The sequence below is a fragment of the Chiloscyllium plagiosum genome, unplaced genomic scaffold, assembly GCF_037043375.1.
Source record: "Chiloscyllium plagiosum isolate Xiang-an unplaced genomic scaffold, Cpla_swu_hap1 HiC_scaffold_29, whole genome shotgun sequence".
In the NCBI taxonomy this organism is placed as follows: domain Eukaryota; kingdom Metazoa; phylum Chordata; class Chondrichthyes; order Orectolobiformes; family Hemiscylliidae; genus Chiloscyllium; species Chiloscyllium plagiosum.
In genome coordinates this window covers 1,342,577-1,349,948 of record NW_028270167.1, presented here as the reverse complement: position 1 = coordinate 1,349,948, position 7,372 = coordinate 1,342,577, and positions in this window count along the sequence as shown.

Below are 7,372 nucleotides of genomic sequence, written 5' to 3'. Positions count from 1 at the left end.
AGTGAGCCTGAAGCGTGGAGAGATAAGCTAGAGGAGGGTGGGGGTGGGGAGAAAGTAGCATAGAGTACAATAGGTGAGTGGGGGAGGGGATGAAGGTGATAGGTCAGGGAGGAGGGTGGAGTGGATAGGTGGAAAAGAAGATAGGCAGGTCGGACAAGTCCGGACAAGTCATGGGGACAGTGCTGAGCTGGAAGTTTGGAACTAGGGTGAGGTGGGGGAAGGGGAAATGAGGAAACTGTTGAAGTCCACATTGATGCCCTGGGGTTGAAGTGTTCCAAGGCGGAAGATGAGGCGTTCTTCCTCCAGGCGTCTGGTGGTGAGGGAGCGGTGGTGAAGGAGGCCCAGGACCTCCATGTCCTCGGCAGAGTGGGAGGGGGAGTTGAAATGTTGGGCCCCGGCGCGGTGTGGTTGATTGGTGCGGGTGTCCCAGAGATGTTCCCTAAAGCGCTCTGCTAGGAGGCGTCCAGTCACCCCAATGTAGATGAGACCGCATCGGGAGCAACGGATACAATAAAGGATATTAGTGGATGTGTGCAGGTAAAACTTTGATGGATGTGGAAAGCTCCTTTAGGGCCTTGGATGGAGGTGAGGGAGGAGGTGTGGGCACAGGTTTTACAATTCCTGCAGTGGCAGGGGAAGGTGCCAGGATGGGAGGGTGGGTTGTTGGGGAGCGTGGACCTGACCAGGTAGTCACGGAGGGAACGGTCTTTGCGGAAGGCGGAAAGGGGTGGGGAGGGAAATATATCCCTGGTGGTGGGGTCTGTTTTGGAGGTGGCGGAAATGTCGGCGGATGATTTGGTTTATGCGAAGGTTGGTAGGGTGGAAGGTAAGCACCAGGGGCATTCTGTCCTTGTTACGGTTGGAGGGGTGGGGTCTGAGGGTGGAGGTGCGGGATGTGGACGAGATGCGTTGGAGGGCATCTTTAACCATGTGGGAAGGGAAATTGTGGTTTCTAAAGGAGGAGGCTATCTGGTGTATTCTGTGGTGGAACTGGTCCTCCTGGGAGCAGATACGGTGGAGGCGGAGGAATTGGGAATACGGATGGCATTTTTGCAAGAGGTAGGGTGGGAAGAGGTGTAATCCAGGTAGCTGTGGGAGTCGGTGGGTTTGTACAAAATGTCAGTGTCAAGTCGATCGTCACTGATGGAGATGGAGAGGTCCAGGAAGGGGAGGGAGGTGTCAGAGATGGTCCAGGTAAATTTAAGGTCAGGGTGGAATGTGTTGGTGAAGTTGATGAATTGCTCAACCTCCTCACGGGAGCACGAGGTGGTGCCAATGCAGTCATCAATGTAGCGGAGGAAGAGGTGGGGAGTGGTGCCGGTGTAATTACGGAAGATCAACTGCTCTACGTAGCCAACAAAGAGACAGGCATAGCTGGGTCCCATACATGTGCAGGTAATAGGCTAGTGCGGGGTGTCCAGGTGGATGCAGTGTGTTGGAGGTGGGCGAAGGGGTCCTCGGAAGGTGGGCGGGAGTCCTGATTGTGAAACTAAGCTCTGAGGTGGCGGCGGCGGAAGAAGTGTTTGACTTCACAGCGTGTATTAAATTAATTGATGTGTGGACGCAGGGGGATGAAGGTGAGTCCTCTGCTGAGGACTGATCGTTCGTCCTCAGTGAGGGGAAGGTCTGGAGGGATGGTGAAAACTTGGCAGGTCTGGGAGCTGGGACCTGGTGTGGGTGTGGAGCTGGGAGTGGAGGCGGAGCCGGTAACTGGAATGGGTGTGATGGTGGGGGGAATGTGGGTGGAGTCATGAGCAGGGGTGGTGTTCCCCTCAGGGTTCTGGGGGCGGGGATGGTGACAGTGGGGGGCGTGTCAGCAGAATGCAGGTGAGTGGTGTTGGTGGGGGTGGAAGTGGTGGCAGACACAGCTGTAGGGGTGGCGGAAATCACTGAGCGTGTGACATTAGCAATGATGTGAGGGGCGGAAGTGATGTCACGTGTGGTGCATGAGGAATTGTGAGGGGCAGAAGTGGTTGTGGGAGTGGCCATGATCAATCAGCGTGGGGGTGGCAGCTGCACCAGCCGCATGGCTAATGGAGTCCAAATAGTTCCAGAGGCCGGGGGAATCTTCTGGAATGTTTGAGGAACACTGGTTATGGAGGTGGGTACATAAAAGTTTGTTGTTACTTACAGTTTTTGATGTCTGAGATGGAGTTGAAATACTGTTTGTTGAGAGTATGAATTCTCCTGAGGATGTAGTGCAGAGTGGGTCTGACTTTGGCCCTCGTCCCTCAAATCTTTTCCTATTCATGTATTTATCTAAATCTCTTTTTAACATCTACCACTTCCTCTGGACATTCATTCCACAAATAAACTGCTATGCTTTTAGTTTTAAAATGCCTAGTGTTTTTTTAAAATCATTTTCCTCTCCTCTTCGAAGATATGCCCCTGAATCTTGGTGCTGGCTCATCTCTAGTGTTTTTGGATCAGTTCTTCACTTTTCAGGCTGGTTCCCAACAGAAAATCTGTCTTTGTTCTCTGTTTTAATAAAAAGAGAAAGCTGCTGTTCAAAGTTCAATTCTTAACCTCTACTCTCAATTCCAAGAAATGAGTGAAAAATAGTGTAGATCCCCTCACTTAAACATTCTCTTTTCACTGCTCCGTAACAGCCATGTGTATCCCCTACAACATGCTCTGCAGAAATTCATTAAAAATCCTCAGACAGAACCTTCCACACCCACAACCATTCCTATCTGGAAGGTCAAGGGCAGTAGATACCCCCTGCAAGGTCCCCCTCCAAGCCACTCACCATCCCGACTTGGAAATACATTGCAGCTCCTTCACTATCACTGGATCGAAATTCGTGAACTCCCTCCCTAAGGTATTTCAGATTTGCCCACAGGAGGTGGTCTACAGTGGTTTGAGATGGCAACTCCCCACGACCACCTCAAGGGGCAATTACAGGCAACTGGGTAATAAATGTTCGTCCAAGTCATGGTTCTTCCCATCTGAAATGGGAGTTGTGAGTAAGCCAGCAGTGAGAACTGGAGAATAGTTATTCTGTGGTACGTTAATGCTTGTATTGTCCGGGCTCATTGTGGATAATTACAGGGTGAGCAGCAGAGGTACTGTAGGGAATCGAATTAAGGTTGACCTGCACCAGCCTCCTAGGAACTCCACTTTGGCCTTGCTGCATTTCTGGTATCAGTCATTGCTGTGGAGACCCTCTGCATTGAGCAGGAAGAAGGGATGAGCTTCCTCTATCTCCTCTTCAATGAAAATGTTCATCCTTTCTAGCTCATGGCCTGTCAGTCACAATCACTGCCAGACGCTAGAAATTAATCAGAAGTGGAGGTGGGTAGGTTCAGCCCAAACGACAGTACAGTCTGGCTGGGACGTGTAGAGTTGGTAATGTTTCGCACCAGAAACGATTATACAGTCAGTAGTGCTTTTAGATTTAAGAAATAACAAAGAAAAGGATGGGCCATTCACCCATCATGCCTGTACCAGCCCATTGGAAGAGCCATCCATTTAGTGTCATTCTATTGCACCAGAGTCCTCCTAATCCTGAACTGGGATCAATGAGGAAGTTGGGGAGAAATTTTGATGCCAGTGGATTGCAATGACTTGGACCCCAAGATCTGAGGTTGGTCAGGAGAGAGGAAATATTTCATTTTGACATGTTTTCTGTTCACTGAATTCTTCAATGTCCTGATGCAAACTTTTATGTTTTAAGAAATTCTGCCAGGCGATTGATTATGATTAGTCAATCATAATCAGTTAGGTAATCAGTTAGAGTCCTTAATCGCTTTTCTACTGAATCTCTGCGTGACCTTCTCAAAACAGTCTGTCCAATGGTGTGCTAACAGGGTCAGCATTTCACTCGGAAACCTTCAAATTCACCTCCTGATGGAGGGATAGGCAACTCCTGCATCACCACCTTTGTTGACTTTTCGAACCAAGAACTGTTCACATTGTGAAAACTACCCTCTTACTGTGGAAGTGAAGAAATAATTCATCTTCTTGGCTGATTATGTGAACCATCTTCTGTTTCCCAGATTCTGATACCATCATTGATATTGAAACTCCTATACAGTATAAAGTTTATTGCGCACTGTCCCCATCAAACACACCCAGGATGGGGATGTCCTAGTGTTAAATACAGAGTAAAATACCCTCTACACTGTCCCCATCAAACACACCCAGGATGGGGATGACCTAGTGTTAAATACAGAGTAAAATACCCTCTACACTGTCCCCATCAAACACACCCAGGATGGGGATGACCTAGTGTTAAATACAGAGTAAAATACCCTCTACACTGTCTCCATCAAACACTTCTATACTTTTCCCTGAAATTCAATACTTAGTCCTTCATGCTTGTCCTCCTGTCTAACCATCACACTTGGTCCTTGACCAGACATTCATGTTTAGCTCCAATCCTGGACACAGCCAATCACTTAACTTTCTATTACTGATTTTTGGGATGTGTGGGTCACTGGCATTTATTGCCTGTCCCTGGACGCTCATGAGGCTGCCTTCTTGAACAGTTCAATACAGACCATCTGGTGCATGCTGAGCCTGAGCCTGAGCCTGAGCACTAGCCCTGTCAGAGAGCCTGAGCCTGAGCCCGAGCCCGAGCCCGAGCCTGAGCCTGAGCCCTGTCAGAGAGCCTGAGCCTGAGCCCGAGCCCGAGCCTGAGCCTGAGCCCTGTCAGAGAGCCTGAGCCTGAGCCCGAGCCTGAGCCCTGTCAGAGAGCCTGAGCCTGAGCCCGAGCCTGAGCCTGAGCCTGAGCCCGAGCCCGAGCCTGAGCCTGAGCCCTGTCAGAGAGCCCGAGACTGAGCCTGAGCCCGAGCCTGAGCCCGAGCCCTGTCAGAGAGCCTGAGCCTGAGCCCGAGCCCGAGCCTGAGCCCGAGCCCTGTCAGAGAGCCTGAGCCTGAGCCCGAGCCCTGTCAGAGAGCCTGAGCCCGAGCCCTGTCAGAGAGCCTGAGCCTGAGCCCGAGCCCTGTCAGAGAGCCTGAGCCTGAGCCCGAGCCCTGTCAGAGAGCCTGAGCCTGAGCCTGAGCCCTGTCAGAGAGCCTGAGCCCGAGCCCTGTCAGAGAGCCTGAGCCTGAGCCCGAGCCCTGTCAGAGAGCCTGAGCCTGAGCCTGAGCCCGAGCCCTGTCAGAGAGCCTGAGCCTGAGCCTGAGCCTGAGCCTGAGCTCGAGCCCGAGCCCTGTCAGAGAGCCTGAGCCTGAGCCTGAGCCTGAGCCTGAGCTCGAGCCCGAGCCCTGTCAGAGAGCCTGACAGTGATGAGCAAGTGCACCTGATATATTTCTAGCCGAGGGGATTTAAATCCTGAAGGTGATGGTGCTCCATGCACCTGCTCCTCTCGACTTTACCCCAGGACAGATCACTGGTTTGGAAACTCTACAGGAATCACCTACAAAGGCTTCCAGTTTTAATCAAAAACTATAAACTGCAAGGACTACTTGTGTGTATTTTCTCCAGGGTCTGGATTTTAAGCAGTCATTGCTTTGTGGTGATAGCTGAGAAAGTTGTTGTAATCAAGATACAACCACAACATGACATGCCCTGAGTGTAACTGAGTAACAGTAACTTCAGGAGAGACCATAGTCAGTAACACTGGTCATGGGGGAAAAAGGGGGTTACTGAGTGACAGTGCTGGACCAAGCTGGATTAACACAGTGGGGTGGAAACAAGGCTATTATATTTTGTTCCATACTTTATACACAGATGCATTTCTGTCCTCAGTTAAATGTATGAAGTTAGCCAAGTACGGAGCTGCTTTGTGCTTTTCCAGTAGTTATAAATGCCTGGTTTCAGTGGGTAATGAGCTGAATCTTTAATCTCAGCCAATAGGTGGAGTTCATCCCCTTTCCGAAAACACAAACGGAATCAGTTTTATTTCCAGGCAGTTGCTGCTGTTTTCTGCCCTGGCTCCCCCCATCCCCATCACCCGAGACTGCACTATGTGCGTTTCTCAGGTACTGCCCAAAGTGGCAAAGACAGTCCAGAAAAACTGGGGCCTTGATCATTGGCAGACATAGCAAGATCCCAGATAGGAACCAGCTAGGAGGGAATCGCAGCAGCACCTACTATTGGGAAGAATCAGCCCTGCTCTTTTCTAAGCCTCATTGTTGGAGATTTAAAAGAGTAATATGAACATTTCCAACCCAACCTGGATTTTAACACTTTAAATATTGGAACACAGCAAGAAACAGGATTTGTTTCTGATTCGGGCATATTTGAGAAATTACACTGAATGGTTTTCAGGTTTGCACCAACATTTATTTCAATTATTAAAAATAAAATCTTATATCTTGTAGAGGATCTATATTGCCGAGGAGGTGGTGCTGGATGTCTTAAAATGCATAAATATGGATAATCCCCAGGACCTGTTCAGGTAGATCCCTGTGGGAAGCTAGGGAAGTCATTGCTGTGCCCCTTGCTGAGATATTTGGATCATTAATAGCCACAGGTGAGGTGTCGGAAGACTAGAGATTGGCTAACGTGGTGCCACTGTTTAAGAAAGATGGTAAGGACAAGCCAGGGAACTACAGACCAGTGAGCCTGACGTCAGTGGTAGTGAAGTTATTGGAGGGATCCTGAGGGACAGGATTTATATGTATCTGGAAAAGCAAGGACTGATTAGGGATAGTCAGCATAGCTTCGTGCATGGGAAATTGTGCCTTACTAACTTGAATGACAATTTTGATGAAGTGACAAAGGGGATTGATGAGGGCAGAGCAGTGGACATGATCTATATGGACTTCAGTAAGGCGTTCGACAAGGTTTCTCATGGGAGACTGGTTAGCAAAGTTAGATCACATGGAATACAAGGAGAACCAGCCATTTGGGTACAGAACTGGCCCAAAGGTAGAAGACAGAGGGTGGTGGTGGAGGGCTGTTTTCAGACTGGAAACCTGTGAACAGTGGAGTGCCACAAGGATCAGTGTTCGGTCCACTACTTATCAATTATTTGGATGTGAGCATAAGAGGTATAGTTAGTTTGGGATACAGGGAGATTTGGCTATCTGGATTCATAATTGGTTGGCTGACAGAAGGCAGAGAGTGGTTGTAGATGGAAAGTATTCCGAGGTCAGTGTTGAGAGGGGTCCCGCAGGGCTCTGTTTTTGGGCCTCTGCTCTTTGTAGTTTTTATAAATGACTTGGATGAGGAGGTTGAGGGGTGGGTTAGTAAATTTGCAGATGACATGAAGGTTGGAGGTGTCTTCGATAGTATCGAGGGATATTGCAGTCTGCAGCGTGACATAGACAGGATGCAGAGCTGGGCTGAGAAATGGCAGGTGGAGTTCAAACTGGATAAATGCGAAGTGATGCATTTTGGAAGGTTGAACTCGAATGCTGAATATAGGATTAAAGACAGGATTCTTGGCAGTGTGGAGGAACAGAGGGATCTGGGTGTGCAA